This window comes from Macrotis lagotis, chromosome 8 (genome assembly GCF_037893015.1).
Source record: "Macrotis lagotis isolate mMagLag1 chromosome 8, bilby.v1.9.chrom.fasta, whole genome shotgun sequence".
NCBI classification, from domain to species: Eukaryota; Metazoa; Chordata; class Mammalia; order Peramelemorphia; family Peramelidae; genus Macrotis; species Macrotis lagotis.
This window is the reverse complement of record NC_133665.1, coordinates 143906630-143932676: the sequence shown is the minus strand read 5'-3', so window position 1 is coordinate 143932676 and position 26047 is coordinate 143906630. Positions and strand designations below refer to the sequence as shown.

Below are 26047 nucleotides of genomic sequence, written 5' to 3'. Positions count from 1 at the left end.
GCCAAGCACACATAACTGACTAGGAGATATGAATCAAGGTGCTCTCAGAATAGTACAGATCTGAAGTGAATGTAAAGTCAATAGTCCCACAAGCCTCCTGGGAATTTTTCCAAGAGCATGGGAGACTATGATTGAGATTATGTGTTAAAGTACATATAAATTTTTGTGTTGTAAGCTTTTTTTTAGTGGTGAAGGAAATAACTATCCTATACCTGATATCTACTACTTTAAACATTGAGTAATTTTTCTAGAAGGTATTCTGATAATTTCATTTAGAAAGACAAGACCAATATCTAGGTTTTATTTAAAAAGATTCTCCCCTACCCTCTTCTTCCCTCCAATTCCCCTCACCCAGGTTCTACTCTGAAGTGAAAGCATAATGAACCAGAGAAATCAAGAAAAGCCCAACTTCCCTTCTTTCTGGTCAAGCCCCCTCTGGACTGAATGTAGTCCATGTGATTCCAAAGCAGAAGTCCTTTGTGGGAAAAGGCCACCCTCAGAGCTATGGTTGACATGCAAAAAGGGGGTAATAGCATACTACCAACTCAAAGGGTTGTTTTAAAAAAAAATTCCTTTTTTAAAGGATAAGCAGTCATTATGTGAACTATTAGCATCATTATCCCACTCCTCACAGCTTCAAAAAAAACCTCTAGATTTGAAATCCATGGGCAGTTCTGCTACTTACTGGCTGTATGACCTTAGTCAAGTCACTAAACCTCTGGGGACTTCAAGTTACTCATTGCAAAATGCAAAAATTGGACTAGATATTATCTAAATTCTCTTCCAGTTCTAAATCTATTATCCTATGCATTATTCAGAACTTAGCACAATGTGAGCACATAATAGGCATTTAATAAATGTGTATTAGATTGGATTGGATTATTTAATAAACCTGTTGGACTGGTTATAGGACTTAAAATGTCTGGTGTACTTAGAGGAAATAAGGCCAGACAACAGTGTTCAAAATAGAAAGATCCACCTCAAGGCAAAAAGCCACAGTCAAATCTGAAGAACAAAGACTCAGACAAGGAGGTACAACTCATACCAGAAGTGAGTGGTTGGGCTCCGGATTGGTCATTTGAGCAAATGCTGTATTAGCTAGAACAAATATCAAATAATCTGGCTTCAACCTATCTCTCTAGCTCTACTTCTTTGTGTACTCTTGATATTAGTCAAACTAGACCATAGCTGTTCTCTGAAGCCCTTGGGTCAATTCTCACCTCTGTACTTTTGGCCAATCTATAGCTCATGCCTACACCTTTCAGAGACTCTTTCAAGGCTTAGCTCAGGGATCACATCTTACCAGCCTTATCCAATTCATCCAATTTAAAGTGCTATCTTTCTATTTCTAGAATAATTCTTTTAGATCTCTTTTTTGTCCCAATAATTCCTTATCTCTTACAATTCTCCTCTGTTCATATGTCATAAATTTCTTCAAGGCAGAGACTCTATCAATGTTCTATCTGTCCTAAAGTCCTGAACAGAATGCCTTGAAAGAAGATAGATACTTATAATAAATGTTTGATGAACAGATGAATGAACAATAGATTAAATAAGTGTTAGCTCACCCTCCACAAAGAAGGGAAAAAATTAGAGTTTAAGTATAAATTATTAAAATGAATTTTTTTACATATAGGATATAATAGGCTGCTGCATCTTTTCAACAGAGACTTATGTACAAGAAATGTAGTAAAATATGTCATCTAGAAAATAAATGATCAGAAAACAGACAGATCAATCAGAAAAAAAAGGTTGATATTAATGGAGAGACCAAGGGATACCCTGTTACTCTCAAAATCAAGAGGAAGGCCTTTAAGCCTTGAATGATAGCATAGACACAAATTCCACTAGATGAGAAAGTATAAATGGGTTGCAGCTACACCACTGCAAGAAGTCCTTGTATCAGTCAAGCAGAAAAGTAAGTATTCAATATAAAGAGGAATGTTGACCAATGGAAGTTCTTTGGAAGAATGTATAATTAGATGGCTTATGTCAGACCAAGGTGTGTGTGTGTGTGTGTGTGGCGGGGGGGGGGGGGGGGGGGGGACACCATGGGATTTTGAGCCAGAATAGACCTCAGAGATCATCTAATTCATACTAAAAAAAAAAAAAAAAAAAAAGGTAAAATCCAGAGAAACAACTTACCCAAGTGAAGGGAGGAAATAATTTACATAGTACCTATTATGGGCCAAAACCTGTACTAAGCACTTTACAAATAGCATTTCATTTGATCCTAACTGCTGAAATTTCTCTATTTGAAGATCCCAATGGCTTATTTGGTTAACCAATTATTCTGTTGCTGTCTCAAACCTCTCTTGATCATATACAGTGTCCATCAACTGGTTGTTGAATAAATGAATGAATTTTACTAATTAAAAAAAAAAGCAAAGCTGAAGATTAGGAGGTCAGAGACTGCCAAGAAAGCCAGGAAATCAGCAGAACTGAGATGAGGAAGGCAGAGGATGACAAAAAGTTAAGATGCCATTGACTAAGGATGTGACTTGATGCTGCATCATTTGCTCTAGGGCAAATGGGATTTCTGAGTGGACAGTCATGTCCAGAAATAGAAGAAAGGAAGTATTTAGAATTAAATGGAAAATGAGAGAACTGTGAATGCCCAGAAATTCTGGTACTAGCAGGAACAGAGGTAGAAAAGATAAGCTTAGAGGTATGTCCTAAGAGTTAAATGGATTTTACATTAAATTTTGTATATAGCAAAATTACATGCTGGAAATGATACTCTGGGATTTATTTGTAAAATAGCTCTAAGTGAAAATAATTATGAAAGAATAGAAAAGTTTATAGATGATATTGCTTTTTAAAAGTGATCAAGAAAATGGCAGTATTTTCTATATCTCTACCAGAACAGTCTATGTATATATTAAGGATACATACATTGATGTGTATACACACACACACATACATGTGGCTTCCCCCATTAATATGTAAGCTCCTTGAAGGCAAAGATGGTTCCACTTTTATCTTCATATTCCCTTTGCGTCTGCTGCTGGTACACAGTTGACACTTAATAAATGCTTCTTGATTGACTCATTACTTCTGAATGTGACCCATGGCCACTCAGCTTAGTAATCTACAAAGGAAAAATGAATAAAGTATGTGAATAAAGAATGCCTATTGCCTAGATTATGGCATACAATTGGGTAGGCAAAGTTAGTCTACCAGAATTGGACTGGAGAAGAATGGATTGGACCCCACTTGGGAAATTGTCAGAGGTTTTTAATAATCACCAAAATATTTCCTGTGATAAAAGTCTGCTTTTGAATACCTTTCTTCTCCCATTTATGCTCTATTTAGAAATCATAGAATATCTAGATTTCAGAAAAATCAAATTGCAGATTACCCAAAGTTCAATACAAAGATATAGGTGATATAAATGGTGTATAACATTTCTTACTAGTGACAATTTACATATGAGAAGTGACATGTATCAAGGACATGTATGACCAAAAAAGGAGTTGGGCTAGTCATGTGTGGATTGGAAGGAAGATGCACAACCAAGTAAGGGACCATTATCCACATCTTAAAAGACTTTAGATGAAGCCTAGCCTTCATTGGGTGTATACTCTGGAGATAATTTCTTCAATTTAAAAAGTAGAGGTGGGATTCTTTCTGTACTGGTGAAAGGGATGTCCACATTGAAGATGTGGACATCCAAAATGTTGGACTATGAAAATACGAGGACAGATATAAAAGTTACAGCACAGTAAAGCTGAATAGGCTAACAATAAGAGTAATAAGCCCTAGGGGAACCTAATAATAATCTTCTTATCTTTTCAATATGGTGTAATATGGTAATAGCAGATAGAGAAAGGACCTGATGTCAAAAAGATCTGGTTTTGGAGCAGCTAGGTGGCACAATGGATAGAGCACCAGCCCTGGAGTCAGGAGTACCTGAGTTCAAATCCATCCTCCGACAATAATTACCCAGCTGTGTGACCTTGGGCAAGCCACTTAACCCCATTTGCCTTGCAAAAAACTAAAACTAAAAGCAAAATAAAAATTAAATTAAATTAAAAAAAGATCTGGTTTCAAATACTACCTCTGACCTTTATTAGTAGTGTGACCATGGACAAGTTACTTAATTTGTGAGCCTCAGTTTCCTCATCTGTAAGATAGAGATAGTGAATAAAACGTATTATCCATTGAGGATCAAAGGAGATAATATTTGCAAAGCACTTACTATATAAATTCAAGCTAGCTGGCTATCAGCTACTTGGTCCTGCACTTGATCAGGAGCACATGGTACTAGATGGTCTCTGGGGAAGTACAAGACAACTATTTTTAACCTTCAAATTGTGCCCAGGAAAGCAAAGAAGGATCATGGAAGACTCGTGCAATTTATAGTAGTTTTCTTCCCCAGCTCCAAGAAGAGGGAATAATAACCATCCCACTCACACCTCCCAAGATGGAAAAGGATTTGCTCCTTGGCGCTCTTTGTAAACAGGCCAGTCAAATTATCTAAAGCAAATATACTAGAATATGAATATCTAATGACTGTTTAAGCATCAGTGGAGTCAGTAATGATGACATTCCCCCATGGGAATGACTTTGCTCCACAAATACCACACAGTTATCTCTCTAAAATTTAGAACATAAAACAAGGAAATAAAACTTATTGTTTTATAGTCACAACCTCATTCTGAACCTATGAGAGTAATGTCTAACCTAATCATCCACCAGCCTTGGCTCCAAATGACTTCTGGCTATTTTGAATCATCAAAGAACAAAAAGAAAATAACTTCTGAAGGACAAATACAGGCGCCACTGAGGACATTCAAAAGATTTTTCTCCAAACAGAGAATAAATTGAGAGCATTAGAAAATTGAATTAGGTGATCTTTTAGGTATAGGCTGGTTTTAATCAGTATGTAGGTATTCTTGTCTATATATTTTACCAATATCATCTATTAAGGGGGGTAGAATAATAAAATGTTGTGGGCTAGTAGGTAAATATTTTATTATACTGCATTTTTTGTCTCAATAGCCCATGCTAACATAAGGGAGAAGAGATACATGCAGATAATACTAAAAAGAGTTTATAATCTCTATCGGGCAGCTTGGTGGTAGGGTGACTTGCCCAAAGTCATACAGCTGGGGTAGATCAAGGATTTGAAACTCTTTCTTCTAAGTTGGCACTCTTCCCCACTGTGCCTTATTACAACAGCCTAGAAGGCTGCAAACTGTACTGAAGGCTACAATGCTGTATTTTAAGAATTGAGTTTCACAATTACCAAAAAAACAATAGAGAGGGTCATGGTGAGAACAAGCAAACTGAAACTCATTGCAAAATGAAGAATTATAAATAAGAAACTACATGAAGAAATCAATTAGAGAAACAGGGTGGGAAAAAAAGACCTAGCCACATAAAGGGAGCAAAAAAATAACCACTAGATAGCCTACATGCTTCTTGCCAGGAGGAGAGGAAGCTCCCCACCATGTTAGGCAGACCTAGTGGTCTGAGATAACTCTCAGCTCTAAGTCTGGACTCCAAGGGATCCAGTCTTCTCCCTCCCTATTCACTGTGCTTTCCATTATACCTTGTTACCCGCTTCCTCAGTGCTGATAATTTTCTGTCAAAGACACTGGACTGGCTGACTGAAGAGCCCCTCATCTCTCAGTGTTTGACATGTCTTAATTACAAACTGGAATATGAACTTGTAAAGATTCCATCCAGTGGGGCCAAGAGCTGTGAATTCTAGACCAGTTTCTGTCCCTCTCTTAGCTTCTCTGGGTACCTTAGATAGTCTCCGGGGCCCTTTCCCAGTTTCAAAACTGTCAAAGTTATAACCTAGAACTGGGAGGAAACTCAAGAGACTTTCTAGTACAACTTCATTTTACAGATAAAGAAACTCTGGAGATTGAGGGATTTGCCTGAAATCCCACTGGTGATTTCAGTCAGTATCAGAGGCAGAATAAACACCTTAGTCACATACTCTATACTCTCTATAAACCCCTGCCCCACCTCCCCATTTAACAGATAAGGGAACCGAGTTGAAACCTAGGAAGGTTGAGGGTTTTGCCCAGAGTCCCCGAACTAGAAAGGATTTATAGAAGGCTTGAACCTCAAGGCCAGCATTCTCTATCTACTGAACCAGAGATGGAAAACTCAAATAGAAAGAGATCACTGCTGAATGAGAAAACCACAAATTAACATCATCTATGTCATATTTTAATTTATTTCACTAAACATTTCTCAGTGACATTTCACTCTAGTTTGGGGAACACGTGGGAGTTTTAAAAGGGTGTTTGATGCCTCTGTTCTACACTATTCAATCAATTCTGTGACTTCATCAAGACAGGCACATTAGGGAGGGGTGGCTAGGTGGCCCAGTGGATAAAGCACCGGTCCTGGAGTCAGGAGTACCTGAGTTCAAATCTGACCTCAGACACTTAATAATTACCTAGCTTTGTGGCCTTGGGTAAGCCACTTAACCCCATTTGCCTTGCAAAAATCTAAAAAAAAAAAAAAAAAACCCAGGCATATTCATAAAGCAGTAATTCTGAAGCATGGTCTTATCATATCCCAGCAACATGGACCATTTAAAGGAAATGTCACAAAATTTCCTCAAAATTCTCTAAAGAAAATGTTGATTTATTTTAATTTTTAAAAAACATAATGTGGGGAAGCTGGGTGGCAAGGTGGAAAGAGCACCAGCCTTGGAGTCAGGAGGACCTGAGTTCAAATTTGACCTCAGACACTTAATTGCCTAGCTATGTGACCTTGGGCAAGTCACTTAACCCCATTGTCTTAAATAAATAAAATTAAATTTTTTTTAAATATGCGATATAAAATTTTAAAGAGTACCTCAGAGAAAATTTTGCATTGTGCTAAGAGTGCTATATTTGGGGATCAGAAGAGATCTAGGTTAACATCCCATATCTGACAAAAGGTAAGTAAGTATCTATAAGTAAAGTGATTAAACTACTTTGGACTTCAACTTCATAAAATGGGCATGATAATATCCAAGGTATTTCTCTTATATAATTGTGGTAAGGTACATTGGTAATACACATGAGGTATTTTGTAGACTGCAAAAAGTTATATATAAATATCAGCTAATACTTTATGAATGGGAACAATGTCAAGGAAAAAACAACAATAAAGCATCAAAATTCCTGGGATAAAACTACAGAACTCAATTTTATTTTTAAAAACCACCAAAAATATTTTTGAGTCTCATTCTTTCTGTAATGAGAGATTTTTTTTCACTTAGAAGAAAATAATATCCTTCAACTGTCCTCGCCATCTCAACAGGTCATCACCTAGCCTTACTCACTTTTCAAGGCTATCACTACTGTTCCCACTTTGACTTTCCTTCCTCTCTGGGTCTCATATTTCTTGGCGCATTTCCTTTACTGATTCCAATCACTTGGCCCCTTTTAATTGCTCCTTCTCTCTTCCCTGATACTTTTCTCTTTCCTTTCTTCCCTCCTCTGACACACAAATGGCATAGCAGGGACTCACATGATTCCTCTCCATTTCTCTGATATTTAACACAAAGAAAGCGTTTCTCTCTCAGCCAGGATTAGGTTACCCAGCAATTCCACATTTCCTCTGTTTCTCACAGATGTGGATGTTGGGCTCCCTCCAAGCAGCCATTCTGTGATAAAGGAGAGAAAGCAAACAAGGTCACTTAAGGGTGGGAGAAGGAGTTAGAGAGAAAAGCGAATTTAACTCAACCTGTTTGTAATGAGCACACAAGCCTTACCCTGCAGCTGGTAATGGTGCCAGCTAGAACTTAAAGGTGCTGCAACTGGAGTGCACATATGCAAACAAAAATGACCAGGAACAATCAGTTGTTTGATGAGGAAATGTGACAAGTGTCATTCTGTGGCTCCAACACTTTGAAAGGAAAAAAATAATGTGTGTGAGTGTGTGTGTGTGTGTGTGTGTGTGTGTGTGTGTGTGTGTGTGTGTGTGTTTGTAGCAACCATATGGCCATTCATCTATCCATGCATTCCACAAAGCAGAGGTGTCTCTCTCTTGAAACACTCAATTTATTAGCTCACAGAACTCATTTCCCCACTGTGGGGAGTGAACCTGAAGACTCCAATCTATCTTCTTCCACAGGAGGGGGTCAAAGCCATCTCATCTGGACCCTACTGTTCAGTCTAGGTCTTAGGATCCCAAAGCCACAAAGGAGAGATCATCTCAACTAACCTGTAACTAAAATAGGATCCCCCTGTAAAGTATATGCTTATCTCAAAAGAAGCAGAAGCTTTTGAGAAAATATAATAGTAATAAAAGTAATAATAGTAGTAATGGTAGCTGGCATTTAGACATCACCTCCTAGGCCTCAAGTGCTTTTCAAATATCTCATTTTTAATGTTTTAATGTTAATGTGAAAAAGTATACATGGGAGGTTCAAACAATAGGCACTAATAATAATTAACATATAATAGTCATATTAATATAATGATTAATTTTCTTGTTTAAATATTGTTATTAATATAACATGTTAGTATATTGTGTTAAATATATAATACTAACATAATAATTTATATAGCACTTAATATTCTATGTTACTGTGCTATGTTAAAAAAAAATCAAGTTCACCTTCCATTTTGGCTTCTCTCAGAACCTCCATTTAAGGAAGGTGCCCAAGCCAGACCCATTCCCACCTGCCCTTCCCCACCATCTAGCCTAGTACCCAATACCTCCTTCCTTTTTCAGCTTCCTTTTTCCACATGATCTTCCCCTATTAGAATATAAACTCCTTGAGGGCAGGACCTGTCTTTCTGTTTCTATTTTGCTGCTGTTCAGTCAGTTCAGTCAAATCTGACTCAGTTTCCTTATCTGTAGCAACTGAAAAAGTTCCACGTAACAACAAACGTTATTAAGCTCTCCGCTGTGCTAAATGATAGGGATTAAAAAAAAAAAAACACACAACAGACCCTGCCCTTAAGGATCTTACATTCTAGAATAAGGAAGACTACTTGTACAAATCAGGAAGTCTTGTACATAAATCCAATACAAAGTAGATAGAAGGTAGTGTTAGAGGAGAACACTTGAAAAAAGGAAGTCACCTTAGCCTGAAGAAAGGAAGGATACTCAGCCTGGATAGAACATTGATTGAGCTGATGCTCCTGTGACCTGACTCTTTTGTATCCTGGTGTCTAGGAAGCTACATCAATAACCAGACCTTTCTGATCCCAAGTTTCTAGAATAGCTTCAATACCTTTTTTTTTTTTTTTGCAAGGCAAAGTGGCTTGCCCAAGGCCACACAACTAGGTAATTATTAAGTGTCTGAGGCCAGATTTGAACTCAGGTACTCTTGAGTCCAGAGCTGATGCTCTATCCACTGCTCCACCTAGCTGCCCCTTCAATACCTTCTAAGGAAAAGTACTAACCTAATGGTGTGGGGAACCTGGTAGATATTTCTCCTACCACCCATTAGTTTGAATGAAAGGCTGGAACTGGGGAAAGAGATGGTTTTCTCCAAGAGTTTAGCTATGAAGGATCAAAATATGATGATACAACCATCAAACACAGCAGAGGTGGATTAAACAAAGATGAGAGAGAGACATGGACATGTTTGAGAGAAACAGAAAAAACATGATTTAAGTATTATGGAGCTATAATCAGGATTACACAAGACCAAATAGCTTCTACACTGAAGGACCACAAATGTTAACATACTATATTTCATAGAGCAAAAGAGCTACAGTTAGAATCAAGTATAACTTACCCAGCAAAGTTAAGTGTAATCCTGAATGAAAAATGGTCATTTAATAAAATGTAAGACTAGAGAGTATTTGAGACAGAGTGGTTAAAACTTAAAGAAAAATTCAACATAAAAGATTCAGGAGAAAAACAAAGTGAGGGACCTATTATATGAGACTTAATAAACTCAAACTGTTAACTTCTTATATGTGAAAATATTATCAGTATTCTTATGACTATCATTAATTGGTAGTTTGAAAGAAAGGCTTGGGTTGAGCTGTGTATGATGGGATGATTCTAAAATTTGAATAATGTGGTCTTACATATATGTATGTATGCATATATAGAGAGAGATGTGTGTGTATATGTATATAGATTAACATTTAATTGTAATCTTGTCTAAAGTGAGGATGGGAAGGGAGAACAAAAGGAAACCTAGAAGGGAGCATAGAAAAGCTGGTAGCTTTGAAAACAAAGTATAGTATTTAATACATGGGTTTTCTTGAAATGGAAACTTGTTTTATATTGAATCCTCTCTTATGATCTGTTAAATACATGAAAAAGCTTTTTTTTCTTTTCTCATTTTATATATAAGATGAAAAAAGAAAAATTGATTTTTAATTTTGATAAAAATTAAAAACCTATTTCATTAATGAATATGGATGCAAAAATTCTAAAACGATATATCACAACAATTAGGCATTGTCACCAAGTGGGATTTATATCAGGAATGCAGAAATAATTTAACATAAGGAAAATTATTAACATAATTGTTTATATAACAAAAGTAAAAAAATTATATGATTATATCAAATAGATGCAAATGGTTTTTTTGACAAAATACAATTCATTCCTGCTTTTTAAAAAAAAAGTTTCAAAGCATAGGTATAAATTGATTTTTACTTAAAATTATAAGGAGCAATTACCTAAAACCATTAGTAAACATTATTTGTAAAGAGGATAAGTTAGAAGCCTCCCCAATAAGAGCAGGAGTAAAACAAGGATGCCAATTATCACCAATACTATTCAATGTTATATTAGAAACACCTAACAATCACAATAAGAGAAGAAAAAGAAATTGAAGGAATCAGAATGATCAATGAATAAAACTATTTATCTCTCAGCAAATGATATAATATACTTAGAAAATCTTAGGGATTAAACTAAAAAGTTAATTGAAACAATAATTTTAGCAAAGTAGTAGGATAAAAAATAAATCTACATAAATCATCTTCATTTCTACAATTCACCAACAAAATCCTGTAAGAAGAGATAGAAGGAAATACTCTATTTATAATAACTATAGACAGTAGAGAATACCTAGGCGTGGATTGCCAAAAGAAATTAACAAACCAGAAACTGTATGAACATAATTATAAAATGCTTTTTTATACAAATAAAGTCAGATTTGAATAATTGGAGAAGTATTATTCATTGTTCATGGGTAGGCAGAGCCAATATAATAAAAATGACAATTCTATCTAATTTACTTATTCAATGCCATTCCAATTAAATGAAAAAAAATGTAATTGACTTTGAAAATATAATAACAGGGGTGGCTAGGTGGCACAGTAGATAAAGCACCAGCCCTGGAGTCAAGAGTACCTGGGTTCAAATCCAGTCTCAGACACTTAATAATTACCCAGCTGTGTGGCCTTGGGCAAGCCACTTAACTCCATTTGCCTTGCAAAAACCTAAAATATATATATATATATATATATATATATATATATATATATATATATATATATATATAAAATAACAAATTTCACTTGGAAGAACAAAAAGTCAAAGAAATTAATGGAAAGAAAACGTAAAGGAAGGAGGCTGAGCAGTATCAGATCTTTTGTACTATAAGCAAGTAATTATAACTTGTATATTATATCTAAGACTAAGAAAAAGGTAAAACAATGGAACAGAAGTGACATATATATATATATATATATATATATATATATATATAGTAGTAGTAAATGACTATAGTAATCTTGTATTTAACAAATGTAAAGCTTTTGGAATAAGAATTTACTATTTGGTAAAAAACAAAACAAAATAAAACATTGGGGAAACTGGAAAGTCCTCTGGCAGAAACTAAGTATAGAACATTATATTACACTATTTACCAAGATAAGGTCAAAATGGATTCATGACCTAGTTATACAGAGATAGAATAAGTAAATTAGAAGAACATGAAACATATTACCTATCAGATTTAAGGATAGGAGAAGAATTGTGAATAAATAAGAAACAGAGAGCATTATGAAATGTAAAATGGATAATTTTAATTACATTAAACTAAAAAGGTTTTGTACAAATGAAACCATGTAACTAAGATTAGAAAACCAGAAAATTGGTGAGGAGAGGACAATTTTATAAACAGTTTCTTGGTTAAAGATCTCATATTTCAAATATATATAGAGAGAGAACTTTGTCAAATTTATAAGAGTCATCTCCCAAAATGAACAAAAGATAAGAACAGGCTGCTTTTGGATGAGAAAATCAGTACTATCTATAGTCATATGAAAACTGCTACAAATCGCTATTGATTAGAAAAACGTATAAAACGACTTTGAGATATCTAACATTTCACATTGGCTAAAATGATAAAAGGAGGAAATGACAAGTGTAGGAGGGAATGTGGAAAAATTGGGACAAACACTATTGTGAACTGTGAATTAACTGTGAAACTGTGAACTAATCCAACTGTTTTTGGAGAACAATCTGGAATTATGTTCAAAGAGTCATAAAACTGTGTACCCCCTTTGACCCAGCAATATCACAATTAAGATCTTTTTCCTAAGGTAATCAGGGAAAAAAGAAAAGACTTTATATGTTCTAAAATATTTATTGCAGCTCTCTTTGTGGTAACAAAGAACTAGAAATTGAGGGGATACCCATCATTTGGAGATTGGCTAAAAAAGTTGCATGATATGATTGTACCAGAATACAACTGTGCCATGATTAATGATGAGCTCAATGTCTTTTAGAAAAACATAAAAAGATTTGCATGAAATAATGAAGAGTGAGCAAAACCAAAAGAATGTTGTATACAGTAACAGCAATATTGTTGAAGAATTACTGTAAATGACTAAATTATTAAACATTCAAATCATCTGCAAAGGATCTATGAAGGAAGATGTTATCCACTTCCAGAGAAAGAATTGATAAAGTATGCATTATATTTATATTTATAAATTCATGTATGGTATGTGTGTGAAGTGGAAACAGAGAGAGGGAGGCAATTTGGAACTTTAAATGTAATTTTTTTTTTAGGTTTTTGCAAGGCAAATGGGGTTAAGTGGCTTGCCCAAGGTCACCCAGCTGGGTAATTATTAAGTATCTGAGGCCAAATTTGAACTCAGGTACTCCTGACTCCAGAGCCGGTGCTCTACCCACTGCGCCACCTAGACGCCCCAACTTTAAATGTAATTTTTAAAAATTTTATTAAATTAATTTCTTTAAAAGTGTGAGTCCTAGTCCTCACCAGAAATGAGAAGAGGAGCAGTTGGAAGTTTGAGGAAAGAAGAGACAATTTAGAATAGCTGCCATGGTAAATGGGATAAGGAATCCATTAATGGATAATATAGGGATAAAAGAAGGGAGAATGTGAGAGTATTACCGAGTACTATGAGAGTACTATTCAGCAATATGACAAAGATTTTGAAAGCAAAGGATAAGGGAAAAGTTGAAATAATTCACCATGATATCAAGAATGGGAAATGTAGAGTGTAGCAAATACTCTGCTACATTATATGCCCAGATCAGAGGTGAGTATCAGAAAGGAGCAGTGTTTGAATGTGGGAAAAGGTTCCTGGAAACAAGTATACTGAGGAATTGAGAAGTTAGTCATCTGAGGGAACATCGGCATATGTGTTGAAATCTAGAGTGAAGTGGAGAGGGAAGACTGAATTTGATGAGAAAGGAGGGAGAATATGAACAGTAAATGATGGGCACAAGAATCTGAATTGGATGATAAATTTAGATAGCATGGACTACAAAAGAAGAGATGTTACTGAATGGTGGCAGTAGATGGAGAGTCTAGAAGTAGTAATGATGATTAAGATGTATTCTAACTCTTCCGCCAGGGATGAATATAGAAATACGGCAGTATTGTAAAGAGTAGCAGTATTAGCTAATGGGAGTCATGTCTTAATAAATGCTAGAAAATATAATGAGCAATGGAGTAGTAGTAAAAATTTTAAAAAGAAGTTTGTTAAATATGGAGCAAGCATTCCAGAGGAGACAGTGAAAGGGGCAGGACAAACAACTTTGAAAGAATTGGAAATTCTGATCAACAAAATCACCAATCACAATTACAAAGGACTCTTGATGAAATATGCTGCCCACCTCCTGACAAGAAAGGTGATGGGCTCAAAGTACAGACTGAAACACTTTTTTAGACATAGCCTATTCAGGAATGCATTTATATATATATATATATATATATATATATATATATTAACAGAAGTTTCATTTTTCTTGTTTTCTCATGGGGAAAGCAGTGCAGGGGAGGGCAAAAAAGATCTTCATTTGAAAATAAAATATGTTTTAAAGCTTCAAATGAATTGCAAAAAAAGGAAATCCTAAATAAAACGTGGATATTTGGGACATATCAATATATAAAATAATAGGCAAGATTAGATTAGCTCTCTAGGAAGGAGACTCTCAGGAAAGACTCCTAACTGGGGACTGAGAGGGGGAAAAGATTCCAACAAAGTTATTGGGGATATTGGAAGAAGAAAAGACTAAGATGGAGTTTTAGAAAGCAAGAAAAGTAAAAGGTTCAAGAAGGATTTTCATTGAGTAACAGTGATTAATACCTTGAAGAGATCCAGGAGACTGAGAAAAGGCCTCTGAACAGGATGTTACTGGGGTCTGAGGATAGAAGTCAGACTTCACGAGTTTTAAGTAAGGAACAAGGTTAAGTAAGAAGTTTATAGCAGTATTTTTAGTTTTGTCTCTGATAACCCTTGACTTCCTCCTTAACCAGAGGAATTGTCTTGTGTTGTCTTTCATCCCTTAAATTTAATGTCACCAGAGGGAAAAACAATCTCCTGCCAGGTTGTCAACTTGCATAGAGCATACTGAAATAAGGGCTGAATGTGGTAATAAGAAATAAAGGCTGAAGGAGGAATAAGATAGAAACATTGCTGGGACTGAGCTGTGTTAATCTGATTTAATGTGAATGTGATGTCAAGGGCAAACCACAAATATGCTAAGGGTGTCTCAGAGGAAATGGGTGGTGAGGACAAAACACGAACCCTATTTGTAGATGAAAGGAATAGCCTAGAGGTAGCCACTGTAGCAAATGAAAGTTTTCCAGATAGGGGACCAAGCTTAAAAGCAGATTAAAAGAAACCAGCAGGAAGAATCTAAAAATGCAAGAGAGGAAAGAAATGGGTAGAAGCAATCTGGGAAGGGTGGAATAGATAGAAGACTCAAAGGCAAGGACTCTGCCCAATTCCATAATAAGAATAGCTTCATCTCCCTCAGCCAGACCAACCTTTATCTGAATGAGTCTTCCTTTAGAAGTCAAAAAAGGTTCAACTCCAGTAACTTAAAGACTGTGGCACTGCAAGTTGGAGAGAGCCACTGAACAACCAGCAGATGGAGAAATAATAGACTTCAGAATCTTTCTCCATTCAGTCCAACAAATCATTTGTTGAACCACAGGGCCAAGCCCCATGCCCTGCATTATTACATGCCAACAGTACCCTCTACTGAATATAACCAATACTACACAAACCAACATCAACAACAAAAAAAAAAAAAAGTTCTTATTGTTTCCTGAATGGTCATTCTCTTTTAGAGATATGTAAATGCATTTGAACCTTGTGGATTGCCCAAGTATCTACTCTGCATAGTCATTGTTTTAAGAATCTACTGGGTCTTTTACTAAGGCCTAATTTACTCCTCTAGTTCTTTTTATGTTTTATGGGTTTGTTTTTTTTTTGCAAGGCAACCGGATTTGAACCCAAGTACTCTGACTCCAGGGCTGGTGCTTTATCCACTGCGCCACCTAGCGGCCCCCTCCTCTAGTTCTTATATCCGGCCTTTGCATAAACTCAGCCCAGTAATTGGAACGTCCTCCATCCTCACCCCCATCTGAATTCCTAGCTTTCTTCAAATCTTAGCTCAAACCCCACTTCCTAGAGGACAGTTTCCTGTCCTATTCACTGTTAGTGCCCTCTGGGAGTTTACATTCTATTGATAAGCAGTTTATTAACAATGTTTATTTGGTTGTTGTCCTTTGATGTCAAAGAGGGCCAAAATGACATCACTATATTAGAGTCAGACTATGGTTGATCAGTCCAATATGAGCCCAAAATGCTCTATCACATAGATTGGACACAAATAGTCCATGTGAACTTTTGGGGTGAATTCTCTAAACTTTTGTATCTCTCATTTCTTTTGAGCTATAGGTAAAAACTGCAAGACAGAGTCAAGGAAACGGTGATAGACCAAGATGCAGAGGATGACCTTAGCCTCTTCAATGTATAACCAAACTCTAAGCACTTCACAGTACCTACTTCAGTCACTTTCATGGACATTGAAACAAATTATTCCCATTCCACTAGAGGAAGTCTTCATATGCTAGGTTTAGACATTCCCTTAATACATCAATGGCTTTGAAATTCCTTGGTTACCCTTAACCTGATTTAACCCATCTGCCAAAATGGTTTACAGGGGTGTGGTCATCAGATATACTATAATCTCTTGAATCCACAGGTGAGAGTTAGATGGATCAGATGGACATCAAAGATGAAAATCAACCTCGAAAAGGGTTCAGCAGCCCTCATACCAGTGGTACTAGTTTTTCCTGAGCTTATCCTACACACCTGTTGTTAACAATTGGGCAGGGATTACAGAAGACTTACTGGAAGGATGGAGTTAGAGTTGGATGGGGTAAGAATGGGACTGATGTGATTGGATATACAGAGGTGGGGGGCAAAGTAGAATCATAGATTTTGAACAGAGCCACATGGTGATGGATTAGCACACTCTTCACAGTAGTAAGAGAAGTAGTAATTTGGTTATCAATCCCTTTGATTGGGAAAGTCTGCCTGATAGTAGAGAAAGAAGTCAATGGAGTCCTTGAATCTGGCTGGTTATTGAAAGGTGAAGAATTTTGGAAATACTCACCTAATTCTTACTCAACTTAGTTCTGCCCCTAGATGTACTCCAATATTAAGAAATTTATAGGGAATGGGAGGATTTGGAGGGTCTTTAGTCCTACAGTAATGTCTAATGTGGGACAGTAGGAGCAGTAGCAGGATAAGGGGTAAGAAATAAATCATATATGCTATATTTATCCTTTCTATTACCATGTGGTTAGGTTTCATGGAAGTCTAATGATTGACTTGTTCGTTTCAACAGTACAATAATCAAAGACAATTCTAAGGTATCTGGTTACAACTATAATATGTTTTTATTCATTTGTTCATTCAATAGTTTAATAAATTACCTCTTTATTCGATTAAATAAATTTCATAAAACTGTCATAAAACTGACAGAATAATATAATCCATTGGTTATAACCCATTGACTTGAATGTGATAGTTGTAGGCAAGAAAAGCTAGAGTTGGGGGTTGCTAGGTGGCACAGTGGACAGAGCACCAGTCCTGGAGTCAGGAGTACCTGAGTTCAAATCTGACCTCAGACATTTAATAATTACCTAGCTGTGTGGCCTTGGGCAAGCCACTTAACCCCACTGCCTTGCAAAAACCTTTAGAAAGAAAGAAAGAAAGAAAGAAAGAAAGGAAGGAAGGAAGGAAGGAAGGAAGGAAGGAAGGAAGGAAGGAAGGAAGGAAGGAAGGAAGAAAGAAAGAAAGAAAGAAAGAAAGAAAGAAAGAAAGAAAGAAAGAAAGAAAGAAAGAAAGAAAAGCAAGAGTTGTATGCATGTAGAGAGATGGCTGCCCAAATTGGCTTTGGAGAATGAATTATAACAACTTACCTATCTTTCCTAGGATATTTGATGAACATTTTTTGTTGAAACATGGGAATCTGATTTTCCAGGACCTCACTTGCATTTAAACAGGGACCTTAATGTCATCAGTAATGAAAGAGCTGTCTCTCTAATGTGGTACTTTTCCATTCCCTAATGGAGAATGGAGGTGGGGGGGCGGGGAGAAGAATTGGCTGTCATTCCTCCTTGATTCTGCTTACTGTTTCTATTGCCAAGGATAACTGTTAATTTCTAACATTTTTCTAACATGTTCACAGTCACATACAGTCTGACAGACTCTAATTTAACAAGGGGGCTCCTCTGTCTAAAAACCACATGCAGGGGTGGCTAGGTGGTGCAATGGATAAAGCACCAGCCCTGGAGTCAGGAGTACCTGGGTTCAAATCTGGTCTCAGACACTTAATAATTACCTAGCTGTGGACTTAACCCCATTTGCCTTACAAAAAAAAACACCTAAAAAAAAATAAAATAAAAACCACATGCAATTAAAATAATCAGTGATATCAGACTTAATAGAAAGAGAGAGTACAGATCTCACCTTGAAGAATTTAGATCTTTTGGCCTGTATAAACCCAAGGTAATTAGAGAACTGGTAGATGAAATGACTGAACTACTGTCATTGATCTTTGAAAAATCAACAAGTCTTCAAGCATCATTTAAGCATCTCTAGGCCAAGAGTAGGGAACTTTTTTTCTGCCAGTTATTTATAACATCAATCGAAGGCCATGCAAAATTTTCAGTTTAAAAATTAGCCTCTTGTATTTGGTCAAACAATTAATTCACCCCTAATGTGAGGCATGTGAAATTAGTTAATACTGATGATATTGCTACTCGCAACTGCTTTTCTAGGTTTATGTTGGTCACATTGGAGTGCAGTCAACTCTTTGCAATGGTAAGTTTTGAAAAGAAGTGATTGAAGCAGTAAATTGATCCTAACACAGATATATATATTTCAATAAATATCCTCAAAGTGGGAAATTCATCTTTGCTTATGTAACATTTATAGAATTCAAACAGCGGGAGGCTGTTGTACCTAACTTTTAGCTCATCATCGATTTGCAGCTGAATGATTTTGGTTATAAGTTATCAGGCACATCAGTTGGTTCCACATTGAACAGACTAGCAAAGATGTTTAATTCTATTTGTTTCCTTTCATGTTTGAATCTTTCATTAAACACCTAAATTAGTTTCCCACATTCACCACTATATTCAAGTGTTGTAGATTCCAGAGTAGGGAAATGGACCGTTGTCATTCCCACTGCCTTAATTTAGCTTCATATGATTTCACATTTTAAAGCAGGGAGCTGGGGCAGCTAGGTGGCACAGTGGATAGAGCACTGGCCCTGGAGTCTGAAGAACCTGAATTCAAATCTGACCTCAGATACTTAATAATTACCTAGTTGTTTTGGGCAAGCCACTTAACCCCATTTGTCTTGCAAAAACCTTAAAAAAAAAAAAAAGATTGTTGTAAGCAGGGAGCTGAGAAGTTTTGGGTTACCTGCAGCTTGATATTCAGCTCTGAGCAGTACTTGGCAATGTCCACTATGAATACTGATCACACAGTCACTTGCTGTCATTGAGTTCCCTGACGGATTTTCTCTTCATCTCCAATGAACTACTTGACTTCATGACAAAGTTCTTAACATCTCATGAACATGTCCTTGAGACTCAGTCATCTCACTTCACAGTGATAAAGATCACAGTACTTAGAGTCAAGATTATTCAGTAAAGCTTTAAACTGTTAAACCCTCTGCTTTTGATGAAATTTATGCATGATACTACTATTGACATCACATTGTAATCTTGGTTGTGTAATACAGTGGCATACAATTAAATCACTTGGATCAAGACTGAGATGAATCAGTTCTTTCTTTTAAAAATTTTTATTTATTTATTTATTTTTCTAACTACATGCAACAGCAGTGTTCAGCAATCATTTTTTTGTAAGGTTTTGTGTTTCCCATTTTTCTCCCTCCCTTCCTTCTCTCCTCCCTTCTCTGACAGAAAGCAATCTAATGTATAACCATACTAAATGAAGCTCCATATTAATCATGTTGTGAAAGAAGAATTAAATTAAAATGGGAAAATGAGAGGAAAAAGTAATACAAAGACAACTCTTAAAAGTTGAAGATAGTGTAAGTTTTAGTCTGTATTTAAACTTCATAATACCTTCTCTGGATTGAATGATATTTTCCATCTCAAGTCTTTTAGAATTGTCTAATTATTGTACTGTTGAAATGAACAGGTCCATCATAATTGATTATCATTCATTTGCTATTAGTATGCATAATATTCTTCTAGTTCTGCTCACCTCACTCAGTCTCAGTTCATGTAATCATTCCAAGTCTTGTACCCCATGATTTCTTATGGAACAACAGTGTTCCATCACATTCATATACCACAGTTTGTTCAGCCATTCCCCATTTGATGGGTATCTCCTCAATTTCCACCATGAAAAGAGCTGCTATAAATATTTCTGTACATGTGTGTTTTTTACCCTTTTTTTTTGCAATCTCTTTGGGATATAGACCCAGTAGTGGTATTGCTGGATCAAAGGATATGCATGGTTTTATTGCACTTTGGGCATAATTCCAAATTGCTCTCCAGAAAGTTTGGATCAGTTCACAATTTAGCTATGAGTGTCCCAGTTTTCTCACATCTCCTCCAATATGGATCATTTTTCTTTTTAGTCACATTGGCCAATTTGATAGGTGTGAGGAGGTTCCACAGAGTTCTTTTAATTTGTATTTCTCTAATCAATAATGATTTGGGGTATTTTTTCATGATTATAGTTAGCTTTAATTTCTTCATTTAAGAATTGCCTTCTCATATCCTTTGACTATTTATGAATTGGAAAATGAAATTACCAATATCAAAAATGAAAAAGATGAACTAATCATCAAATGAGGAGGAAACTGACTTGTATTCTTATAAATTTGATTCAGTTCTCTATACATTTTAGAAAACACAATTCAGTTCTTTCTTGACAAATGCAATTAACCTTTTTCATAGGCTAACCATGCCTTGAGTTCCATTTGTAGCAAAGGCCACTTAACTTTTCAAATGTTAGCTCAAGCTTTTTCATTGATAAAACAAGTTTCTCAAATGTATCAAACTCTGCAGTTATCCCACAAACAAAAATGGCCAGTTGGATGGAAAAGAAAAGCCAGAGAAAATCTGGAAATATGCTGCAGAATCCTTCAGTGGTTTTTTGTTTTGTTTTGTTTTAGTTTTTGCAAAGCAACAGGGTTAAGTGTCTGAGGCTGGATTTGAACGCAGGTACTACTGACTCCACAGCCAGTGCTCTATTTACTGCGTCACCTAGCCGCCCCTAAGTGTTTTTTTAATATCCTTTTCAGTATCTTCAATATCAAGTCAATAATCCAATCTGAGACAGTTCTTCAAGACAAATGAACACTGAAACAATTTTACTTTGTCTGGTTCTAACCACTCTGCAGCAGCCATGCTCTCTTTCATAACACGAGGCTTCAGGTTCCTTGTGATTAGCTTACTCACTCCATAACTCATCTGCATAACACTGTCTCTGTCACGACCAGGCTTAGTGAAAGCTACTTGTTTTTGTTTTTGTTTTTCTTAGGGTAATGGGGTTAAGTGATTTACCCAAGGTCACACAGCTAGGTGATTATTAAGTGTCTGAGGCAGCATTTGAACTCAGGTCCTCCTGACTCCGGGGCTGGTGTTCTATCCACTATGCCACCTAGCTGCCCCTTATGAAAGCTATTTGTTTATCCAAACTGCTAAAGAGCCTTAATTTTATCCAGATGCCTTTGGTCTCCCAGTACATTGAGTTTAGCATGTTTTGAGTTGTAATGACACTTCAGATTGGCTTTATTTGTTACTGCTAATGCATCATCACAAACTAGGTATGCACTTTGACTTCAACAAAAAAAAACTCATTTGTCTATTTCTCTTAAAAAGATCAACATTCTGCATCAACTTTTCTTTCTTTTGTATTGCCATTTGTAGGATGTCACATCACTTAAGTTTATTCAGTGTGCGTATATTACCAGCCACAAAATTATTTTGCTTTGATCATTGCTCTAATCTAACATCTTGGATTTGGAAGCTATCCAATATTTGGAATCTTGAGGTCCTGTCTGCATACTGTAATTTCCTTAATCTTCATCTGAAAATTCAGTTTTTTACAAGGACTATTGATCATGGACATGTGGATAAAGGTTGAAATTGACATGGTTTTGTTTGTCCTTCATTTTCTAAGAAGACCACGTTGTCATCAATCATCAGAAGCAAAGTCATCAACATCAAAAAGAATCATCTCATCTCATCATTACCTAATCGCCATAGTTTCGTCAAGATGTGTTAGCACTCCCACAACATGTACACTCCCAATCTGCCTTGAACTGACTGTCTTCTGGGTCACCACAATACAGGCAGAAGGGTCAAAAATGGACCGCAGACAGGCCACAGGCAGTCAATGAGAAGCATACATGTCGGTTCAGTGATGTACTTGTATATGTCCTGTCTATTATGTAATAGACATCCCTTGTTTGTCCTCACAATTTACTTCTTATTATAATTCACTTAATACAAATGTATGTTGCTATGAAAAAAGTTCGTAGATTTATTGAATTTTGAATCCCATCTGTGGTTGCCTTGGCCAGGCCAGACCAATGGCCAGACATTACCCATCTCTATTCTAGGCACTGAAAATACAGAGACTAATATAAAACAGTTCCTAATCTCAAAAGTTTACATTTACTGTGGAAGAGAACATGTACATATACTAGATTATACAAAATATATATATATATATAAGACAGACTCCAGTTAACCTTGGATAGGGAGGCCCAGCATCTAAGTGGACCAAGAAGGACCTCTTACAGAAGGGGGCAAGTAAGAACAACTGACAATTATTTAATATTTTACAAAAGTTATCTTATTTGAGCCTTAAAAAACCTTTTTGAAATAAGTAATATAAGTATCATTATTCTAATTTTATGAGACTGAGAGGTCAAGTACTGTTAGGAAGTATTGAAGTTTAAATGTGAATTGAAGTCTACCTGATTCCCGGTCCAGCACTCTATATACCATGCTGCCTTAGAACAGGAAAAATGTTTCAGAAGTACTAGAGGATAATTGTAGCCCTCATGCATACTATGGACAATATATTATTAAGTAAAGAGTCTGTAAATTTCTCGTCTAGAAAGAGAATCAATGATCACTAAAAGTCAATATGACTTCATCAAGAACCAGTCAAAATATTTCATTTCCTTTGCTTTCCATTTGATAAGTACTTCTGAATTGAACTTAGGGGTTTAGTTAAGCTTGTAAATGCTATATAGATTGCCTAGATCTCAGTCAAACATTTGATAGTCTCTGATGATATCCTTATAGACAAGATGGAAAAATAGGGGCTAGATAATTTTGTGTATAAATATTTATTATGAATATTATATATCACACACATGTGTTATGTGTATATATGATATGTACATCCACACACATGTTATATATGATATACACCTGCATGCTCATACCTACATATACACATATATACAAAGAACTCAAAGGCAGTTCACCTGGTCTATTTATGCTTGACCTGTGATAAGAATATTCTGAGCTCATATTGGTCTGATCAGCTACATTCAGACATACTGTAACTTGCCTCTAACAGAGTGAAGTTGTTTTGTTCTTCTTTGATAACAAAGGATAAGAACAAACCATTTAGACTCAACAACGACTCAGAAACAAACCCAATATATCCTAGAACATCTGCCATGTAGTAACATGCCCATGATTATCCATTGAAGGAATCAAACTTGTTTAGGCCAAAACAGAGAAGATTATTGGGGGAATATGAAATATTTTTAAGTATCTGAAGAGCTAACATATGTAGGAAACAAATTCTGCTTATCCATAGGAAGCACAATTTAGAGCAATGCATAGAAAAATGAAGAAAAATCCAAGCAATTCACAAGTATAATGAGCCACATCTGGTGATTTGGTCCTCTAAAGACTTTTCCAACACTGACAATCTCTGATTCCACAGAACAGTATTTGATGTCAACCATAAACCTCAGCTAACCAAGGTTAGAGGACACTTGTGCAACCTTAGCCCTAAAAGCTGAGCCAGGACTAGTAACAACCTAGAGACATGGAGGAGGGATTAGAATAGGACTGGTCCCTTATTCTAGAGGTCCTCTCCCCATACTCTGCCCTAACCCCCAGCCACTCTGCCAACTGCTCCTCTCTGTGGCTAGACTCCCAGTTTCCTAGGTTGCTAGGCCATTATGCCCCTCTTTGTTTATGCCCCTCTCTTAGAAAACCTTCCTGTCTCAATCTCTACCCTTGGTAAGTCACCTGAAGCCCCACAACATTTGGGAGGTCAAGGAGCAGTACAATGAAAGTATATTTGATCATTTAGGTCAAGATCAAGGTCTGAGGCCAATATTAAAACTTAGTTCCGGGGCGACTAGGTGGCGTAGTGGATATAGCACTGGCCTTGGAGTCAAATGGGTTCAAATCTGGTCTCAGACACTTAATAATTACCTAGCTGTGTGGCCTTGGGCAAGCCACTTAACCCCATTTGCTTTGCAAAAAAAAAACCTAAAAAAAAAAACAACTTAGTTCCAGCTTTCCCTCACTTTATCCTCTTCTGTTCTTCTGAAATTCTTCCTCTGATGGGATACAAAAGAAAGAGCTCTTTATTTAGAGTCAAGTAGCCAAGTTTTGACATTTGTGTGAGATCTTGGATAGGTCACTTCATTTCTCCAAACCTCAGTTTCTTCATCTGGAAAATAAAGTTGTTTCACTGAATTACTTCTAAGGTCTTTCTCATCTCTAAATCTGTGATTCTAAATCCTAGATTTCTTGCTCCGTTTCCATTTTCTAATGACCACAGAAATTCACTTTTCTCCTGAAGACATGTTTCTTGGCACCTTCAACAAAACTCATTCCTCATCTCTGACATTAATATAGACATGGAAAATACTACATTTCATATAGCTAACTGCATTTTTTTTCCACTAAAGTCTTCCATTTCAGTTCTTATGAATATAGGGAGCCTCAATAAAATATAATCTTTATCTCTCTTTTTAAAGCTTTCTAGACTTTAATTAGGGCAGTTAAATGGCTCAATGGATATGAAGTCAGGAAGAATTATCTTCCTATGTTCAAATCTGGCCTCAGACACTTGTTAGCTTTGTGATCATGGGCAATTCACTTAAAAACAGTCGTCTCAGTTTCCACATCTGTAAAATGAGCTAGAGAAGGAAATAGCAAACCAATCCAATAATACTTGCCAAGAAAACCCCAAATGAGGTCATCAACAGCCAGATTCAACAGAACAACACAACAATAAAACTATCCAAATGAGGAAAGTAGTAGTTAATCTAGATTTTAACAGGAAGACTCAAATTAGCTGCAGAGAGGAGTGGGCAATAGAGAGGGCCTGGGACTGGGGGGTTTCTTATGTAAATGTATAAATACTTTACTCTTTCCTTTACATTTGGAATGGGATCAAAATACAAGTTCTCTGAATGACCAGGATGAAAGACCACTAGGTGGCAGATATGTTTCATTACTGCAATATCTTCTGGCTAGAAATGGACTTAACTTTGTAGTATGAATGGACTGAGTATATAGCTCCTTTCAAAGTGAATGAACCTCACTTTGAAACCACATGACTGTAGATTAGAGCAGGAAGGGACCTTAAAAGGAAACCAACACACTCATTTTAGAGCTGAGGAAACTCAGTTCTGACCACAAAGGAGGTAAATGACAGAGGTTAGATTTGAATCCAGGTCATCCCACTCCCAAACAATGTTCTTTCTCCTATACCAAACTGCTTCTCCTTGAGGACAACTGCTTTTTAAAAGGAAATGTGATTAATGAAATTCTTATATAGTCCCTTGAAAATCCCCTCCATATTAAGTCTATGATCAAGATCTCAAACGGTTTACAGAAAGGAAAATTTCTTGGGACTTTTAAAAATAGACTTTGGTTTTCAAAAGAGCTTTGGGAAGTGAATAAATCTAATCTTGTTCAGATCAAACAATAGAAAACCTATTTTCACTACACAGCCAACCACTGATTGTGCAGAATATTTCAAGATCTAGTTCTTGAAAAAAAAAATTTCCTAAGCCAAGAATAGGGCTAAGATCTGGAGATAGACAAAAATTGAGACAGCGCCTACTCTCCAAGTGTTTCTTTCTCAAAAAAAAAAAAAAAAAACAGGGGCAACTAGGTGTGGAAATGGATAGAGTAAGTAGACCTGAGTTCAAATCCTTCCTCAGATACTTGATACTTAGCTGTGTAAGCAAAACAAAAACAAAAGCAATCAACATCTAAGTATTATCAATATCTAAAAATGGTCAGGGACTGAGGAGCAATTAAGTAGGAAGAGAAACAGGAAAG

At 36.1% G+C, this 26047-nt stretch overlaps 1 long non-coding RNA gene across 2 annotated transcripts in view; it reads right to left on the bottom strand.

Moving 5' to 3' along the window:
* The window catches only part of LOC141496280 (uncharacterized), an 81568-nt gene that overhangs the window by 21076 nt on the left and 34445 nt on the right, over positions 1–26047 (bottom strand). The window contains exons 2-3 of one of the 2 annotated variants that reach the window (XR_012470996.1): positions 7486–7621; positions 2924–3091 (exon numbers count right to left, since the gene is read on the bottom strand). This is a non-coding gene — a long non-coding RNA (uncharacterized LOC141496280). Of the gene's footprint in view, positions 1–2734; positions 3092–7485; positions 7622–26047 lie in introns of those variants that run through there. The other variant, XR_012470995.1, reaches the window with a different exon arrangement.